This window comes from Hyla sarda, chromosome 4, assembly GCF_029499605.1.
Source record: "Hyla sarda isolate aHylSar1 chromosome 4, aHylSar1.hap1, whole genome shotgun sequence".
NCBI classification, from domain to species: Eukaryota; Metazoa; Chordata; class Amphibia; order Anura; family Hylidae; genus Hyla; species Hyla sarda.
Genome location: NC_079192.1, coordinates 68,529,766 through 68,549,480, shown reverse-complemented (window position 1 = coordinate 68,549,480; position 19,715 = coordinate 68,529,766). Strand labels below are relative to the sequence as shown.

Here is a 19,715-nt window from a genome sequence, read left to right as displayed (position 1 = left end):
CCACCTGTGGGGAAACGTGATGATATGTTTTTTTAAAAAGCGTTCTTTCTATGATCAGTATCAGATCTGACTTTTGCGAGATCGACTTTACAAGCAACTTGGACATGAATTATTAGAGAAGACAGTGGAACACATTTAACAGAACTAAAACACACCCTTGGTTACCTTAAAGAGGGAAGAAAAGCAAGCACCCCAGATGGGACTGGAACCCACTATCCCTGGCTTAGGAGTCCACTGGGGCTAGCCACCTGTGGGGAAACATGATGATATGTTTTTTTAAGAAGCAAAATTTCAATTGTGATTGAGTAATCAAGGATGGTCTTTTGCTGTTTACCTTTAGATGCGGAAAACAATCTTAATCGTGGGCTTGCTTGCTTTCATCAAGAGCGAGGCTTTCCTTTGTTGTCTCATTCCAACAGCAGCCAGAAGGCATTGAATGGCTACAGATGCATTGTTTCCGTGATAAGCATGGTACCAGATTTTGCAAAATTGACTTCACAAGAGAATCATTAGAGAAGCCAAACAATCACATTTTATCTTGAACTACAACTCATTGATGGATACCTGGTATAGAGAAGGAAAGCATACACCCCAGATGGGACTCGAACCCACAATCCCTGGCTTAGGAGGCCAGTGCCTTATCCATTAGGCCACTGGGACTGGATGTTTGCAGTATGATGATAGTTAGTTTACAATCAAATATTCTCATGTTAAAAAGTTATCAAGGCTGGTCTTTTACCGTTTGTTTTCCAATCGGGAAAACAATCTTAATAACGTGCCTGCTTTCTTAGGACGAGAGCGAGAACTTCTTTTGTTGTGTCGTTTTGATAATTTGCTTGCAATACATGGAAAACGGGTAAAAGACTTTGCTGCCCTACTGCAGTTTTTATATAACAATAAAGGTTAGAAAAGAATGCTCCAGGTGAGGCTCAAACTCACAACCTCGGCATTGCTCAACAGTTACTGCTTTATAAGTACCGCACGCTGTCCGATTGCGCTACTGGAGCTTTGCATGTGCTTCACAAGCCTGCTTTACAAGGGTGCTTTCTATGATCAGTATCAGATCTGGCTTTTGCGAGATCGACTTTACAAGCAACTTGGACATGAATTATTCGAGAAGACAGTGGAACACATTTAACAAAACTAAAACACACCCTTTGTTATCTTAAAGAGGGAAGAAAAGCAAGCACCCCAGATGGGACAGGAACCCACTATCCCTGGCTTAGGAGTTCACTGGGGCTAGCCACCTGTGGGGAAATGTGATGATATGTTTTTTTTTAAAAGCGTGCTTTCTATGATCAGTATCAGATCTGGTTGTTGCGAGATCGACTTTACAAGCAACTTGGACATGAATTATTAGAGAAGACAGTGGAACACATTTAACGAAACTAAAACACACCCTTGGTTACCTTAAAGAGGGAAGAAAAGCAAGCACCCCAGATGGGACAGGAACCCACTATCCCTGGCTTAGGAGTTCACTGGGGCTAGCCACCTATGGGGAAATGTGATGATATGTTTTTTTTTAAAAGCGTGCTTTCTATGATCAGTATCAGATCTGGTTTTTGCGAGATCGACTTTACAAGCAACTTGGACATGAATTATTAGAGAAGACAGTGGAACACATTTAACGAAACTAAAACACACCCTTGGTTACCTTAAAGAGGGAAGAAAAGCAAGCACCCCAGATGGGACTGGAACCCACTATCCCTGGCTTAGGAGTCCACTGGGGATAGCCACCTGTGGGGAAACGTGATGATATGTTTTTTAAAAAGCGTTCTTTCTATGATCAGTATCAGATCTGGCTTTTGCGAGATCTACTTTACAAGCAACTTGGACATGAATTATTAGAGAAGACAGTGGAACACATTTAACAGAACTAAAACACACCCTTGGTTACCTTAAAGAGGGAAGAAAAGCAAGCACCCCAGATGGGACTGGAACCCACTATCCCTGGCTTAGGAGTCCACTGGGGCTAGCCACCTGTGGGGAAACATGATGATATGTTTTTTTAAAAAGCAAAATTTCTATTGTGATTGAGTAATCAAGGATGGTCTTTTGCTGTTTACCTTTAGATGCGGAAAACAATCTTAATCGTGTGCTTGCTTGCGTTCGTCAAGAGCGAGGCTTTCCTTTGTTGTCTCATTCCAACAGCAGCCAGAAGGCATTGAATGGCTACAGATGCATTGTTTCCGTGATAAGCATGGTACCAGATTTTGCAAGATTGTCTTCACAAGGAAGAGAATCATTACAGAAGCCAATCAATCACATTTTATCTTGAACTAAAACTCATTGATGGATACCTGGTATGGAGAAGGATAGCATACACCCCAGATGGTACTCGAACCCACAATCCCTGGCTTAGGAGGCCAGTGCCTTATCCATTAGGCCACAGGGGCTGGATGTTTGCGGTATGATGATAGTTAGTTTACAATCAAATATTCTCATGTTAAAAAGTTAATAAAGGCTGGTCTTTTACCGTTTGTTTTCCAATCGGGAAAACAATCTTAATAACGTGCCTGCTTTCTTAGGACGAGAGCGAGAACTTCTTTTGTTATGTCGTTTTGATAATTTGCTTGCAATACATGGAAAACGGGTAAAAGTCTTTGCTGCCCTACTGCAGTTTTTATATAACAATAAAGGTTAGAAAAGAATGCTCCAGGTGAGGCTCGAACTCACAACCTCGGCATTGCTCAACAGTTACTGCTTTATAAGCACCGCGCGCTGACCGATTGCACCACTGGAGCTTTACATGTGCTTCACAAGCCTGCTTTACCAGGGTGCTTTCTATGATCAGTATCAGATCTGGCTTTTGCAAGATCGACTTTACAAGCAACTTGGACATGAATTATTCGAGAAGACAGTGGAACACATTTAACAAAACTAAAACACACCCTTTGTTACCTTAAAAGGGAAGAAAAGCAAGCACCCCAGATGGGACTAAAACCCACTATCCCTGGCTTAGGAGTTCACTGGGGCTAGCCACCTGTGGGGAAATGTGATGATATGTTTTTTTTTAAAAGCGTGCTTTCTATGATCAGTATCAGATCTGGTTTTTGCGAGATCGACTTTACAAGCAACTTGGACATGAATTATTAGAGAAGACAGTGGAACACATTTAACGAAACTAAAACACACCCTTGGTTACCTTAAAGAGGGAAGAAAAGCAAGCACCCCAGATGGGACTGGAACCCACTATCCCTGGCTTAGGAGTCCACTGGGGATAGCCACCTGTGGGGAAACGTGATGGTATGTTTTTTTTAAAAGCGTTCTTTCTATGATCAGTATCAGATCTGGCTTTTGCGAGATCTACTTTACAAGCAACTTGGACATGAATTATTAGAGAAGACAGTGGAACACATTTAACGAAACTAAAACACACCCTTGGTTACCTTAAAGAGGGAAGAAAAGCAAGCACCCCAGATGGGACTGGAACCAACTATCCCTGGCTTAGGAGTCCACTGGGGATAGCCACCTGTGGGGAAACGTGATGATATGTTTTTTTAAAAAGCGTGCTTTCTGTGATCAGTATCAGATCTGGCTTTTGCGAGATCGACTTTACAAGCAACTTGGACATGAATTATTAGAGAAGACAGTGGAACACATTTAACAGAACTAAAACACACCCTTGGTTACCTTAAAGAGGGAAGAAAAGCAAGCACCCCAGATGGGACTGGAACCCACTATCCCTGGCTTAGGAGTCCACTGGGGCTAGCCACCTGTGGGGAAACATGATGATATGTTTTTTTAAGAAGCAAAATTTTTATTGTGATTGAGTAATCAAGGTTGGTCTTTTGCTGTTTACCTTTAGATGCGGAAAACAATCTTAATCGTGTGCTTGCTTGCTTTCGTCAAGAGCGAGGCTTTCCTTTGTTGTCTCATTCCAACAGCAGCCAGAAGGCATTGAATGGCTACAGATGGATTGTTTCCATGATAAGCATGGGACCAGATTTTGCAAGATTTACTTCACAAGGAAGAGAATCATTGGAGAAGCCAATCAATCACATTTTATCTTGAACTAAAACTCATTGATGGATACCTGGTATTGAGAAGCAAAGCATACACTCCAGATGGGACTCGAACCCACAATCCCTGGCTTAGGAGGCCAGTACCTTATCCATAAGGCCACTGGGGCTGCATGTTTGAGGTATGATGATAGTTAGTTTACAATCAAATATTCTCATGTTAAAAAGTTATCAAGGCTGGTCTTTTACCGTTTGTTTTCCAATCGGGAAAACAATCTTAATAACGTGCCTGCTTTCTTAGGACGAGAGCGAGAACTTCTTTTCTTGTGTCGTTTTGATAATTTGCTTGCAATACATGGAAAACGGGTAAAAGACTTTGCTGCCCTACTGCAGTTTTTATATAACAATAAAGGTTAGAAAAGAATAATCCAGGTGAGGCTCGAACTCACAACCTCGGCATTGCTCAACAGTTACTGCTTTATAAGTACCGCGCGCTGACCGATTGCGCCACTGGAGCTTTGCATGTGTTTCACAAGCCTGCTTTACAAGCCTGCTTTCTATGATCAGTATCAGATCTGGCTTTTGCAAGATCGACTTTACAAGCAACTTGGACATGAATTATTAGAGAAGACAGTGGAACACATTTAACGAAACTAAAACACACCCTTGGTTACCTTAAAGAGGGAAGAAAAGCAAGCACCCCAGATGGGACTGGAACCCACTATCCCTGGCTTAGGAGTCCACTGGGGATAGCCACCTGTGGGGAAACGTAATGATATGTTTTTTTTAAAAAGCGTTCTTTCTATGATCAGTATCAGATCTGGCTTTTGCGAGATCTACTTTACAAGCAACTTGGACATGAATTATTAGAGAAGACAGTGGAACACATTTAACGAAACTAAAACACACCCTTGGTTACCTTAAAGAGGGAAGAAAAGCAAGCACCCCAGATGGGACTGGAACCCACTATCCCTGGCTTAGGAGTCCACTGGGGCTAGCCACCTGTGGGGAAACGTGATGATATGTTTTTTTTAAAAGCGTGCTTTCTATGATCAGTATCAGATCTGGCTTTTGCGAGATCGACTTTACAAGCAATTTGGACATGAATTATTAGAGAAGACAGTGGAACACATTTAACAGAACTAAAACACACCCTTGGTTACCTTAAAGAGGGAAGAAAAGCAAGCACCCCAGATGGGACTGGAACCCACTATCCCTGGCTTAGGAGTCCACTGGGGCTAGCCACCTGTGGGGAAACATGATATGTTTTTTTAAAAAGCAAAATTTCTATTGTGATTGAGTAATCAAGGATGGTCTTTTGCTGTTTACCTTTAGATGCGGAAAACAATCTTAATCGTGTGCTTGCTTTCGTCAAGAGCGAGGCTTTCCTTTGTTGTCTCATTCCAACAGCAGCCAGAAGGCATTGAATGGCTACAGATGCATTGTTTCCGTGATAAGCATGGTACCAGATTTTGCAAGATTGTCTTCACAAGGAAGAGAATCATTAGAGAAGCCAATCAATCACATTTTATCTTGAACTAAAACTCATTGATGGATACCTGGTATAGAGAAGGATAGCATACACCCCAGATGGGACTCAAACCCACAATCCCTGGCTTAGGAGGCCAGTGCCTTATCCATTAGGCCACTGGCACTGGATGTTTGCAGTATGATGATAGTTAGTTTACAATCAAATATTCTCATGTTAAAAAGTTATCAAGGCTGGTCTTTTACCAATTGTTTTCCATTCGGAAAAACAATCTTAATAACGTGCCTGCTTTCTTAGGACGAGAGCGAGAACTTCTTTTGTTGTGTCGTTTTGATAATTTGCTTGCAATACATGGAAAACGGGTAAAAGACTTTGCTGCCCTACTGCAGTTTTTATATAACAATAAAGGTTAGAAAAGAATGCTCCAGGTGAGGCTCAAACTCACAGCCTCGGCATTGCTCAACAGTTACTGCTTTATAAGTACTGCGTGCTGACCGATTGCGCCACTGGAGCTTTGCATGTGCTTCACAAGCCTGCTTTACAAGCGTGCTTTCTATGATCAGTATCAGATCTGGCTTTTGCAAGATCGACTTTACAAGCAACTTGGACATGAATTATTAGAGAAGACAGTGGAACACATTTAACGAAACTAAAACACACCCTTTGTTACCTAAAAGAGGGAAGAAAAGCAAGCACCCCAGATGGAACTGGAACCCACTATCCCTGGCTTAGGAGTTCACTGGGGCTAGCCACCTGTGGGGAAATGTGATGACATGTTTTTTTTTAAAAGCGTGCTTTCTATGATCAGTATCAGATCTGGTTTTTGCGAGATCGACTTTACAAGCAACTTGGACATAAATTATTAGAGAAGACAGTGGAACACATTTAACGAAACTAAAACACACCCTTGGTTACCTTAAAGAGGGAAGAAAAGCAAGCACCCCAGATGGAACTGGAACCCACTATCCCTGGCTTAGGAGTTCACTGGGGCTAGCCACCTGTGGGGAAATGTGATGATATGTTTTTTTTTAAAAGCGTGCTTTCTATGATCAGTATCAGATCTGGTTTTTGCGAGATCGACTTTACAAGCATCTTGGACATGAATTATTAGAGAAGACAGTGGAACACATTTAACGAAACTAAAACACACCCTTGGTTACCTTAAAGAGGGAAGAAAAGCAAGCACCCCAGATGGGACTGGAACCCACTATCCCTGGCTTAGGAGTCCACTGGGGATAGCCACCTGTGGGGAAACGTGATGATATGTTTTTTTAAAAAGCGTTCTTTCTATGATCAGTATCAGATCTGGCTTTTGCGAGATCTACTTTACAAGCAACTTGGACATGAATTATTAGAGAAGACAGTGGAACACATTTAACAGTACTAAAACACACCCTTGGTTACCTTAAAGAGGGAAGAAAAGCAAGCACCCCAGATGGGACTGGAACCCACTATCCCTGGCTTAGGAGTCCACTGGGGCTAGCCACCTGTGGGGAAACATGATGATATGCTTTTATTAAGAAGCAAAATTTCTATTGTGATTGAGTAATCAAGGATGGTCTTTTGCTGTTTACCTTTAGATGCGGAAAACAATCTTAATCGTGTGCTTGCTTTCGTCAAGAGCGAGGCTTTCCTTAGTTGTCTCATTCCAACAGCAGCCAGAAGGCATTGAATGGCTACAGATGCATTGTTTCCGTGATAAGCATGGTACCAGATTTTGCAAGATTGTCTTCACAAGGAAGAGAATCATAAGAGAAGCCAATCAATCACATTTTATCTTGAACTAAAACTCATTGATGGATACCTGGTATAGAGAAGGATAGCATACACCCCAGATGGGACTCGAACCCACAATCCCTGGCTTAGGGGGCCAGTGCCTTATCCATTAGGCCACTGGGGCTGGATGTTTGCAGAATGATGATAGTTAGTTTACAATCAAATATTCTCATGTTAAAAAGTTATCAAGGCTGGTCTTTTACCGTTTGTTTTCCAATCGGGAAAACAATCTTAATAACGTGCCTGCTTTCTTAGGACGAGAGCGAGAACTTCTTTTGTTGTGTCGTTTTGATAATTTGCTTGCAATACATGGAATACGGGTAAAAGACTTTGCTGCCCTACTGCAGTTTTTATATAACAATAAAGGTTAGAAAAGAATGCTTCAGGTGAAGCTCGAACTCACAACCTCGGCATTGCTCAACAGTTACGGCTTTATAAGTACCGCGCGCTGTCCGATTGCGCCACTGGAGCTTTGCATGTGCTTCACAAGCCTGCTTTACAAGGGTGCTTTCTATGATCAATATCAGATCTCGCTTTTGCAAGATCGACTTTACAAGCAACTTGGACATGAATTATTAGAGAAGACAGTGGAACACATTTAACAAAACTAAAACACACCCTTTGTTACCTTAAAGAGGGAAGAAAAGCAAGCACCCCAGATGGGACTGGAACCCACTATCCCTGGCTTAGGAGTCCACTGGGGCTAGCCACCTGTGGGGAAACGTGATGATATGTTTTTTTTTAAAAGCGTGCTTTCTATGATCAGTATCAGATCTGGCTTTTGCGAGATCAACTTTACAAGCAACTTGGACATGAATTATTAGAGAAGACAGTGGAACACATTTAACAGAACTAAAACACACCCTTGGTTACCTTAAAGAGGGAAGAAAAGCAAGCACCCCAGATGGGACTGGAACCCACTATCCCTGGCTTAGGAGTCCACTGGGGTTTGCCACCTGTGGGGAAACATGATGATATGTTTTTTTAAAAAGCGTGCTTTCTATGATCAGTATCAGATCTGGCTTTTGCGAGATCGACTTTACAAGCAACTTGGACATGAATTATTAGAGAAGACAGTGGAACACATTTAACAGAACTAAAACACACCCTTGATTACCTTAAAGATGGAAGAAAAGCAAGCATCCCTGATGGGACTGGAACCCACTATCCCTGGCTTAGGAGTCCACTGGGGCTAGCCACCTGTGGGGAAACATGATGATATGTTTTTTTAAAAAGCAAAATTTCTATTGTGATTGAGTAATCAAGGATGGTCTTTTGCTGTTTACCTTTAGATGCGGAAAACAATCTTAATCGTGTGCTTGCTTGCTTTCGTCAAGAGCGAGGCTTTCCTTTGTTGTCTCATTCCAACAGCAGCCAGAAGGCATTGAATGGCTACAGATGCATTGTTTCCGTGATAAGCATGGTACCAGATTTTGCAAGATTGTCTTCACAAGGAAGAGAATCATTAGAGAAGCCAATCAATCACATTTCATCTTGAACTAAAACTCATTGATGGATACCTGGTATAGAGAAGGAAAGCATACACCCCAGATGGGACTCGAGCCCACAATCCCTGGCTTAGGAGGCCAGTGCCTTATCCATTAGGCCACTGGGGCTGGATGTTTGCAGTATGATGATAGTTAGTTTACAATCAAATATTCTCATGTTAAAAAGTTACCAAGGCTGGTCTTTTACCGTTTGTTTTCCAATCGGGAAAACAATCTTAGTAACGTGCCTGCTTTCTTAGGACGAGAGCGAGAACTTCTTTTGTTGTGTCGTTTTGATAATTTGCTTGCAATACATGGAAAACGGGTAAAAGACTTTGCTGCCCTACTGCAGTTTTTATATAACAATAAAGGTTAGAAAAGAAGGCTCCAGGTGACGCTCGAACTCACAACCTCGGCATTGCTCAACAGTTACTGCTTTATAAGGACCGCGCGCTGACAGATTGCGCCACTGGAGCTTTGCATGTGCTTCACAAGCCTGCTTTACAAGGGTGCTTTCTATGATCAGTATCAGATCTGACTTTTGCGAGATCGACTTTACAAGCAACTTGGACATGATTTATTAGAGAAGACAGTGGAACACATATAACGAAACTAAAACACACCTTTGGTTACCTTAAATAGGGAAGAAAAGCAAGCACCCCAGATGGGACTGGAACCCACTATCCCTGGCTTAGGAGTCCACTGGGGCTAGCCACCTGTGGGGAAACATGATGATATGTTTTTTTTAAAAGCAAAATTTCTATTGTGATTGAGTAATCAAGGATGGTCTTTTGCTGTTTACCTTTAGATGCGGAAAACAATCTTAATCGTGTGCTTGCTTGCTTTAGTCAAGAGCGAGGCTTTCCTTTGTTGTCTCATTCCAAGAGCAGCCAGAAGGCATTGAATGGCTACAGATGCATTGTTTCCGTGATAAGCATGGTACCAGATTTTGCAAGATTGACTTCACAAGAGAATCATTAGAGAAGCCAATCAATCACATTTTATCTTGAACTAAAAATCATTGATGGATGCCTGGTATAGAGAAGGAAAGCATACACCCCAGATGGGACTCGAACCCACAATCCCTGGCTTAGGAGGCCAGTGCCTTATCCATTAGGCCACTGGGGCTGGATGTTTGAAGTATGATGATAGTTAGTTTACAATTGAAGATTTTCCTATCCTTGGTGAAGGAAAATATAGATTTTATTAAAGACAAAACGCGAGTATTATGCTTTTAAATCCTCTTTTACTATCTCAGCAGCAAAAGGGTTAACAGTAATGACAATACAGAAAAAACTTTAACAGACATGGCGTATCCTAGGATGCTGCCATGTATGATAACCAATCAGGAATCAGGATAAGGTATAATAGTGACAGTTGCCATTAGCTCTTCCTCTTCTTTTGTAGCGAAGAATAAAATGTCCAGTAAAATAAATCAGAACTGAATAACCAGAACCGGAAGAAGTCTAGGAGATGGAGTTCGTAGAGAAATTTCCTTGAAAGTGAGGAACTTGTCAAACTTGAAGGGTAATTAACCTAGAACAGAGACTTGAATGTTGGGACTCGTAGAAGGAGATACTTTAATATGGAAGAAACTTCAGAGAAGTGGTCTTCAGGGACTTTCATCTTAAACCGCTGTGGAGAAATTAAAAACGTTATAGGGATGGGAAACAAGGGAGGGATAATACTCGCGTTTTGTCTTTAATAAAATCTATATTTTCCTTCACCAAGGATAGGAAAATCTTCAATTTTATAACAAGACAAAACGCTCCTATTATGCTAGTTTAAAGCTAAGAAATATACATATCACAATAAATAAAATTATATCACAATAAAACCATAGAAACATGAGAATCAGGTTTAAAATAGAATGTTTTGAATGTAGAGTCTGAAGACCAATTAGCCGCTTTAATTATATCTGATATGGAAGCACCAGATTGAAACATTTTTGTGGATGTTGCACCTCTAGTGGAATGGGCAGTGAAAATGGAAGTATCTATACCTGCCATGGTCATGGTTGATTTAACCCAGCGAGCCAAGGTAGGGGAAGAAACCGAATTGTGAGGTTTACAGTAGGATATCAGTAATTGAGAGGAGGAAGTAGAACGTAACGATTTCGTCCTAGATTCGTAAGAACGTAAACAACGAACTACGCAAAGTTTAGGATGATGAGGGAAAGATGGATAGAATACTGAATGCAGATTGGTTTTGGTACGACGGTAAATTGTAAAGATAACTCCATCGGGAGAATATTGTCTTCTAGAAACATCAAGGGCTCTAACATCAGAGATGCGTTTAATAGAAATAAGACATAAGAGAACTGTAAGTTTGAAAGAGAGTAATTTAAGGGATAGAAGATCATTGTCATCCCAGGAAAGAAAAAAGTTTAACAGAATATTAACATCCCAAGTAGAGTTACAACGTGGTAAAGGTGGGCGTCGGAAACGGATGCCTTTCAAAAGTTTACAAACGAGTGGATGTTTACCAATTGGGATTGAGTCAATAAGAGAATGTTTAGCAGAAATGGCGGATCTATATACATTTATGGTCCTGTAGGCTTTACCAGAATCAAATGAAGCAGAAAGGAAATTTAAGATGTGTGAAATAGATGTTTGTAAGGGATCCAAGTCTCGTTGAGAGCACCAATGAATCCAAATTTTCCAGGCTGATCTGTAAGCAGACCTGGTACCTGGAGCCCAGGCGTCAGACAAGAGTTCTCTAGTTGTGAGAGAAAATGGAGTGATCGGTCCGGAATGCCTGAGATTAGACAAGCAATGAGAACTAGTTGTTCTGAGAGAATTAGAGGATGAGATTTGCCAAGAGGATCCAGTAGGAGATCCGGAAAAGATGGGAGAATTCGAGGGTAGTCTATCAATAGTGGAAGAAGTTGAGGGAACCATGATTGAGTTGGCCACCAAGGTAGAATTATGACCATGGTAGATTTCCGAACTGAGACTTGAAGTAGAAGTCTCGGTATTAAGTTGAAAGGGGGAAACGCATAGAGAGCTTCTGGAGGCCAAAATTGAAGGAAAGCGTCGGAGCCTAGAGCGTCCGGATCCGGTCTCCAACTGAAAAACTGAGGAATTTGACGGTTCAGTCTGGAAGCGAACATGTCTAGTTTGAGGGGACCCCATAATTGATTGATCATTTGGAACATGGAAAGATGAAGTTTCCAATCGCTGAAGTCTGTGAGGAAGCGAGAGTTCCAATCCGCTATGGAGTTGGAAATTCCTGGAAGGTACTCCGCTTTCAAGACAATATACCTGTCTAGACAAAAATGCCAAAAATCTTTGGCAATATCGGCAAGGGATTTGGAATTCGTTCCGCCCAGATGATTGATATATTGGACAGCGGAGATATTGTCCATGCGAAGTAAGACACAGCAGTGAGATGAATCCTTGACAAAACTCTTTAGAGCGAAGGACCCAGCTAAAAGCTCCAAGCAGTTGATATGTAGTTGGGATTCGGAAGGAGACCATTTCCCTCCAGTAGAGAGGGAGCCGCAGCGAGCACCCCAACCCGAAAGACTTGCGTCTGATTCTATTATGATATCCGGGTTTGGATGGAAGATGGTTTTTCCATTCCAATTTTGAATGTGAGAGAGCCACCAAAGAAGTTCTTCTTTGGCGTCTAAAGACAGACGAATCTCGTCCAAATATCCTAGACCGTCTCTTAAATGTTGGATCTTCAACCGTTGAAGAGCTCGATAGTGAAGAGGGGCTGGAAAGATAGCCTGGATCGAGGCTGAAAGGAGACCTACAATCCGAGCGATGGATCTCAGAGAGATAAGATCCTTCTGAAGAACTTGACGAATTTCCTTTCGAATAGTTTTCAATTTTTTGGGTGGTAAGCTCAGGGTAGTGGATTGAGTGTTTATCAAGAAACCCAGGAATTCCAGTTCTTGGGACGGAATTAGGATGGATTTTTGGAAATTTATCAGAAAACCTAGATTTGATAGGAGAGCGAGGGTCCAATCCCTGTGTGTGAGAAGAAGAGATGGGGATTGTGCCATGATGAGTATGTCGTCGAGGTAAATAATGAGGCGTATTCCTCGGCTTCTTAACAGTGCTACAACCGGTTTTAGCAGTTTCGTGAAGCACCAGGGGGCCGAAGATAGGCCGAATGGAAGGCAAGTGAACTGCCATATTAGATTGTTCCAAGAAAATTGGAGAAACTGTTGGGAGGAAGGGTGAATCGGAACAGTCAGATAAGCATCTTTCAGGTCGATTTTTAATAACCAATCGTCTTTTAGTAATATGTCTCTCAGGAGGTGTATACCCTCCATCTTGAAATGTCTGTACACAACAAAATTGTTGAGTAGTCTCAGATTGATTACGGGTCTGTGACCTCCGTCCTTTTTGTTCACCAGAAATAGGTTGCTGAGAAAACCTGTGGATGATTCTTGGACGGGTATAATAGCTGCCTTTGTAATAAGGTCTTTCACTTCTGCATTTATCAGAATCTGGTCTGATTTTGAGAATTGGATTGGGTGTGGAAGAAAGTATTGTATGGGAGGGGAAACAAAATCTATTTGAAAGCCTGAAACAGTATTCAGTATCCAGGAGTCGGATGTAATCATACTCCAGTTGTTCACAAAATGCATGATCCTTCCGCCCAATGGAATGTTGTGGAAAGAAAATGGGAGACCTACCTGCAGAAGGTTTTGCTCTAGGAATTCCACGTTGGCCTCTAGGGCGCCAGGTCCGGGCTCTGTAGGGGAAAAAGGGGGAGGGATTTTGGGGTTGGGTTGGGTAGGATGGTTGGGCGGGTTGGTATTGATGGTAGGAGCCTCTCTGCTGTCTGGTAGGGACATAACGGCCGGAAAATCGGCTCCTGCCTTTTCCGGCCCTGGTAAAAACTCTGTTTGAAAAAACTTTTTTAAGGGAAGATTGTGCTTTGGTGATGGACAAAAACATGCCCACATATTTGCCCATCTGCTGAATAAATTCTTCCCCAAATAACATTCCCTCAGTGGGGTTAGGGGGTTCATTAGATGCCAAATTAGTGAGTTGGGGATCTATTTTCATGAGGACCGCTCTTTTGCGTTCCGTGGTTATCGCGGTGTTAGCATTTCCTAGGAAACACACCGCGCGTTGAGCCCAACCACGAAGTACATCAATGTCAATAGGTTTAGAAGAGGAGGCCGATTCCTCTACTAGATCTAACATTTTTGATAAAGGGCCTAGTAAATCCAGGAGTTTATCTTGACAAGATTTAAAACTCCTGTCGATTCCCTTTTTTGGGTTTTTACCCGTCTTCATTAAGAATTTATTTAGAATAGGATCAAGCTCTGGTGTTATAGCCGAGCAGTGGGGAAGAGATGGACGTGGGCATTCAGCCTTCATCTTATTACGAGTGGACCTATCAAGAGCTTTATTGATTCTAATTGCCATGAATTGAGCTACTAAAGAATTAGGCAGCCATTCGCCTGATCGTGGATGACGAATCAGTGATGGGTCAAAATAAGTCGCATCCTGTTCAGATGCTGCAGTTACCTCCTGTATGTCAGGGTCTTCAAAAATCTCACCACTTTCCTGTGAGAGGTATACACTCTCATCAGAGAGGTCATCATGAGGATCAGAGGAGTCATCCGACTCAAGTTCAACAAATGAGTCAGGTTTTAGCCGCTTTGCGGATTTCTGAGCCCTGATAATTTGTTCCTCCTCACGGGCTAAGGGTGCAGGTTGAGATTGAGGAATAGAAATTAAATGACTGGTAGTAGGTTTGTCAATATCAACATCGTCCTGGCGGACTTTTTTATGGTGTTTTTTAGACGGGAGACTAGTCACAGAAATGTGATGTTTTTTAGCCTTGGCTTTTTTATGTGGATTGAAACCTGTCGCCATTTTGGAGATAGAGGTCTCAGGAGACCAGAATATATCTGAAGGGGTTTTAGGGTTAGATGTAGTGGATTGGGATATAGCCATAGAAATGGACTTGGATATGCTGTCTTGTAAGACAGTAACAGCTGAATGTAAAGCTGAATGTATAGAACGTGAAACTGAGGATTCTACTAGAGCCTGAATATTCTCATTGGGATTATCAGTATTAACAGGCTGAGGGCGAGTATCCCTAGGGAGAGCCCTGGCTTCCTCAGACATTTCCATAATATGGTATTAATTAGATATGAAAATATCCAAAGTTAGTAACAGTATATAGTAAAATGTACAATTATTTGAGACAGAAATCTGTGAAAATATGAGTACAAAGTACCCAATTACTGCCACAAGGTGGTAGTGGAGGCTAAGAGATAGAATTAGCAACAATTAGAGAAAAAGTTACTAAAATAACCAGCTCTGTATGTTATGAGGGGGCTGAACGGGAGGCCGTGTGTTGACTGGCTGACAGGAACCGTCCTAATGACGTGTTCCCGCCCTCGGCAGGTGATGACCACTCTGCCGAGATCGCGCGAGAGCCGAGATCAAGAAGGGAAAATGGCGCCGGTGACGCAGCAAGAAATGAAGAAGAAGATGTCGGGGATGGAGTTCCAGGGAAGATATAAGGTGGCAGATGATAGAAACGGGAATCGGAGGTGAAGGTAAGTAGTGTAAAATCAATAAGAGTAAATAACAATGAGTTTGTTAAAGAAAGAAGATAAAAAACGGGTCAATGGAAATATATAATGCAATGGAGTATACAGAAAGAATGCACAGTCAATGGAAACTCGATTTGGAAAGGAAAAATTAATATGTGAAACAAAATGGGTATATATATATATATATATATATATATATATATATATGGGGTAATAAGAAAATTTGAAAATTTGGAAAACAAAGGAAAAAATTGATAGATAAATGGTAATATGGGAAAAGTGAAAGAAAAATAAAATTAAAATATATGTATAGATATACAATATACAGTATTAAAACATTTATATCTCTATCAAAGATATACAAGAAACACTTATCTATATTCTCTGCTGAGCAGCAAAAGAAGAGGAAGAGCTAATGGCAACTGTCACTATTATACCTTATCCTTATTCCTGATTGGTTATCATACATGGCAGCATCCTAGGATACGCCATGTCTGTTAAAGTTTTTTCTGTATTGTCATTACTGTTAACCCTTTTGCTGCTGAGATAGTAAAAGAGGATTTAAAAGCATAATAGGAGCGTTTTGTCTTGTTATAAAATCAAATATTCTCATGTTAAAACGTTATCAAGGCTGGTCTTTTACCGTTTGTTTTCCAATCGGGAAAACAATCTTAATAACGTGCCTGCTTTCTTAGGACGAGAGCGAGAACTTCTTTTGTTGTGTCGCTTTGATAATTTGCTTGCAATACATGGAAAACGGGTGAAAGACTTTGCTGCCCTACTGCAGTTTTTATATAACAATAAAGGTTAGAAAAGAATGCTTCAGGTGAAGCTCGAACTCACAACCTCGGCATTGCTCAACAGTTACGGCTTTATAAGTACCGCGCGCTGTCCGATTGCGCCACTGGAGCTTTGCAAGAGCTTCACAAGCCTGCTTTACAAGGGTGCTTTCTATGATCAATATCAGATCTCGCTTTTGCAAGATCGACTTTACAAGCAACTTGGACATGAATTATTAGAGAAGACAGTGGAACACATTTAACGAAACTAAAACACACCCTTTGTTACCTTAAAGAGGGAAGAAAAGCAAGCACCCCAGATGGGACAGGAACCCACTATCCCTGGCTTAGGAGTCCACTGGGGCTAGCCACCTGTGGGGAAACGTGATGATATGTTTTTTTTAAAAGTGTGCTTTCTATGATCAGTATCAGATCTGGTTTTTGCGAGATCGACTTTACAAGCAACTTGGACATGAATTATTAGAGAAGACAGTGGAACACATTTAACGAAACTAAAACACACCCTTGGTTACCTTAAAGAGGGAAGAAAAGCAAGCACCCCAGATGGGACTGGAACCCACTATCCCTGGCTTAGGAGTCCACTGGGGCTAGCCACCTGTGGGGAAACATGATGATATGTTTTTTTAAAAAGCTAAATTTCTATTGTGATTGAGTAATCAAGGATGGTCTTTTGCTGTTTACCTTTAGATGCGGAAAACAATCTTAATCGTGTGCTTGCTTTCGTCAAGAGCGAGGCTTTCCTTTGTTGTCTCATTCCAACAGCAGCCAGAAGGCATTGAATGGCTACAGATGCATTGTTTCCGTGATAAGCATGGTACCAGATTTTGCAAGATTGTCTTCACAAGGAAGAGAATCATTAGAGAAGCCAATCAATCACATTTTATCTTGAACTAAAAATCATTGATGGATGCCTGGTATAGAGAAGGAAAGCATACACTCCAGATGGGACTCGAACCCACAATCCCTGGCTTAGGAGGCCAGTGCCTTATCCATTAGGCCACTGGGGCTGGATATTTGCAGTATGATGATAGTTAGTTTACAATCAAATATTCTCATGTTAAAACGTTATCAAGGCTGGTCTTTTACCGTTTGTTTTCCAATCGGGAAAACAATCTTAATAACGTGCCTGCTTTCTTAGGACGAGAGCGAGAACTTCTTTTGTTGTGTCGTTTTTATAATTTGCTTGCAATACATGGAAAACGGGTAAAAGACTTTGCTGCCCTACTGCAGTTTTTATATAACAATAAAGGTTAGAAAAGAAAGCTCCAGTTAAGGCTCGAACTCACAACCTCGGCATTGCTCAACAGTTACTGCGTTATAAGAACCGAGCGCTGACCGATTGCGCCACTGGTGCTTTGCATGTCCTTCACAAGCCTGCTTTACAAGGGTGCTTTCTATGATCAGAATCAGATCTGGCTTTTGCGAGATCGACTTTACAAGCAACTTGGACATGAATTATTAGAGAAGACAGTGGAACACATTTAACGAAACTAAAACACACTCTTGGTTACCTTAAAGAGGGAAGAAAAGCAAGCACCCCAGATGGGACTGGAACCCACTATCCCTGGCTTAGGAGTCCACTGGGGCTAGCCACCTGTGGGGAAACGTGATGATATGTTTTTTTTAAAAAGCGTGCTTTCTATGATCAGTATCAGATCTGGCTTTTGCGAGATCAACTTTACAAGCAACTTGGACATAAATTATTAGAGAAGACAGTGGAACACATTTAACAGAACTAAAACACACCCTTGGTTACCTTAAAGAGGGAAGAAAAGCAAGCACCCCAGATGGGACTGGAACCCACTATCCCTGGCTTAGGAGTCCACTGGGGTTTGCCACCTGTGGGGAAACATGATGATATGTTTTTTTAAAAAGCGTGCTTTCTATGATCAGTATCAGATCTGGCTTTTGCGAGATCGACTTTACAAGCAACTTGGACATGAATTATTAGAGAAGACAGTGGAACACATTGAACAGAACTAAAACACACCCTTGATTACCTTAAAGATGGAAGAAAAGCAAGCACCCCTGATGGGACTGGAACCCACTATCCCTGGCTTAGGAGTCCACTGGGGCTAGCCACCTGTGGGGAAACATGATGATATGTTTTTTTAAAAAGCAAAATTTCTATTGTGATTGAGTAATCAAGGATGGTCTTTTGCTGTTTACCTTTAGATGCGGAAAACAATCTTAATCGTGTGCTTGCTTGCTTTCGTCAAGAGCGAGGCTTTCCTTTGTTGTCTCATTCCAACAGCAGCCAGAAGGCATTGAATGGCTACAGTTGGATTGTTTCCATGATAAGCATGGTACCAGATTTTGCAAGATTGAATTCACAAGGAAGAGAACCATTAGAGAAGCCAATCAATCACATTTTATCTTGAACTAAAACTCATTGATGGATACCTGGTATAGAGAAGGAAAGCATACACCCCAGATGGGACTCGAACCCACAATCCCTGGCTTAGGAGGCCAGTGCCTTATCCATTAGGCCACTGGGGCTGGATGTTTGCACTATGATGATAGTTAGTTTACAATCAAATATTCTCATGTTAAAAAGTTATCAAGGCTGGTCTTTTACCGTTTGTTTTCCAATCGGGAAAACAATCTTAATAACGTGCCTGCTTTCTTAGGACGAGAGCGAGAACTTCTTTTGTTGTGTCGTTTTGATAATTTGCTTGCAATACATGGAAAACGGGTAAAAGACTTTGCTGCCCTACTGCAGTTTTTATATAACAATAAAGGTTAGAAAAGAATGCTCCAGGTGAAGCTCGAACTCACAACCTCAGCATTGCTCAACAGTTACTGCTTTATAAGTACCGCGCGCTGACCGATTGCGCCACTGGAGCTTTGCATGTGCTTCACAAGCCTGCTTTACAAGCCTGCTTTACAAGGGTGCTTTCTATGATCAGTATCAGATCTGGCTTTTGCAAGATCGACTTTACAAGCAACTTGGACATAAATTATTAGAGAAGACAGTGGAACACATTTAACGAAACTAAAACACACCCTTTGTTACCTTAAAGAGGGAAGAAAAGCAAGCACCCCAGATGGGACTGGAACCCACTATCCCTGGCTTAGGAGTCCACTGGGGCTAGCCACCTGTGGGGAAACGTGATGATATGTTTTTTGTTAAAAGCGTGCTTTCTATGATCAGTATCAGATCTGGTTTTTGCGAGATCGACATTACAAGCAACTTGGACATGAATTATTAGAGAAGACAGTGGAACACATTTAACGAAACTAAAACACACCCATGGTTACCTTAAAGAGGGAAGAAAAGCAAGCACCCCAGATGGGACTGGAACCCACTATCCCTGGCTTAGGAGTCCACTGGGGCTAGCCACCTGAGGGGAAACGTGATGATATGTTTTTTTAAAAAGCGTGCTTTCTATGATCAGTATCAGATCTGGCTTTTGCGAGATCGACTTTACAAGCAACTTGGACATGAATTATTAGAGAAGACAGTGGAACACAATTAACAGAACTAAAACACACCCTTGGTTACCTTAAAGAGGGAAGAAAAGCAAGCACCCCAGATGGGACTGGAACCCACTATCCCTGGCTTAGGAGTCCACTGGGGCTAGCCACCTGTGGGGAAACATGATGGTATGTTTTTTTAAAAAGCAAAATTTCTATTGTGTTTGAGTAATCAAGGATGGTCTTTTG

General features: G+C 41.6%; 13 non-coding genes across 13 annotated transcripts; all 13 read right to left on the bottom strand.

The window, feature by feature from the left end:
* Positions 1–587: 587 nt before the first annotated feature.
* Positions 588–660, bottom strand: TRNAR-CCU (transfer RNA arginine (anticodon CCU)). Its single transcript has one exon. It is a non-coding gene; the product is annotated as a tRNA-Arg (tRNA).
* A 254-nt stretch (positions 661–914) lies between these two features.
* Positions 915–1,007, bottom strand: TRNAI-UAU (transfer RNA isoleucine (anticodon UAU)). Its single transcript is given in 2 exon segments — positions 915–950; positions 970–1,007. It is a non-coding gene; the product is annotated as a tRNA-Ile (tRNA).
* Positions 1,008–2,323: 1,316 nt separating this feature from the next.
* On the bottom strand, positions 2,324–2,396 carry TRNAR-CCU (transfer RNA arginine (anticodon CCU)). The gene has a single exon. It is a non-coding gene; the product is annotated as a tRNA-Arg (tRNA).
* Positions 2,397–2,651: 255 nt separating this feature from the next.
* On the bottom strand, positions 2,652–2,744 carry TRNAI-UAU (transfer RNA isoleucine (anticodon UAU)). Its single transcript is given in 2 exon segments — positions 2,652–2,687; positions 2,707–2,744. It is a non-coding gene; the product is annotated as a tRNA-Ile (tRNA).
* A 1,642-nt stretch (positions 2,745–4,386) lies between these two features.
* Positions 4,387–4,479, bottom strand: TRNAI-UAU (transfer RNA isoleucine (anticodon UAU)). The gene is given in 2 exon segments: positions 4,387–4,422; positions 4,442–4,479. It is a non-coding gene; the product is annotated as a tRNA-Ile (tRNA).
* A 2,799-nt stretch (positions 4,480–7,278) lies between these two features.
* TRNAR-CCU (transfer RNA arginine (anticodon CCU)) lies at positions 7,279–7,351 on the bottom strand. Its single transcript has one exon. It is a non-coding gene; the product is annotated as a tRNA-Arg (tRNA).
* Positions 7,352–7,605: 254 nt separating this feature from the next.
* Positions 7,606–7,698, bottom strand: TRNAI-UAU (transfer RNA isoleucine (anticodon UAU)). The gene is given in 2 exon segments: positions 7,606–7,641; positions 7,661–7,698. It is a non-coding gene; the product is annotated as a tRNA-Ile (tRNA).
* A 1,072-nt stretch (positions 7,699–8,770) lies between these two features.
* Positions 8,771–8,843, bottom strand: TRNAR-CCU (transfer RNA arginine (anticodon CCU)). The gene has a single exon. It is a non-coding gene; the product is annotated as a tRNA-Arg (tRNA).
* A 926-nt stretch (positions 8,844–9,769) lies between these two features.
* On the bottom strand, positions 9,770–9,842 carry TRNAR-CCU (transfer RNA arginine (anticodon CCU)). Its single transcript has one exon. It is a non-coding gene; the product is annotated as a tRNA-Arg (tRNA).
* A 6,225-nt stretch (positions 9,843–16,067) lies between these two features.
* On the bottom strand, positions 16,068–16,160 carry TRNAI-UAU (transfer RNA isoleucine (anticodon UAU)). The gene is given in 2 exon segments: positions 16,068–16,103; positions 16,123–16,160. It is a non-coding gene; the product is annotated as a tRNA-Ile (tRNA).
* Positions 16,161–16,983: 823 nt separating this feature from the next.
* TRNAR-CCU (transfer RNA arginine (anticodon CCU)) lies at positions 16,984–17,056 on the bottom strand. Its single transcript has one exon. It is a non-coding gene; the product is annotated as a tRNA-Arg (tRNA).
* Positions 17,057–18,475: 1,419 nt separating this feature from the next.
* On the bottom strand, positions 18,476–18,548 carry TRNAR-CCU (transfer RNA arginine (anticodon CCU)). Its single transcript has one exon. It is a non-coding gene; the product is annotated as a tRNA-Arg (tRNA).
* A 254-nt stretch (positions 18,549–18,802) lies between these two features.
* Positions 18,803–18,895, bottom strand: TRNAI-UAU (transfer RNA isoleucine (anticodon UAU)). The gene is given in 2 exon segments: positions 18,803–18,838; positions 18,858–18,895. It is a non-coding gene; the product is annotated as a tRNA-Ile (tRNA).
* Between the last annotated feature and the right edge of the window lie 820 nt (positions 18,896–19,715).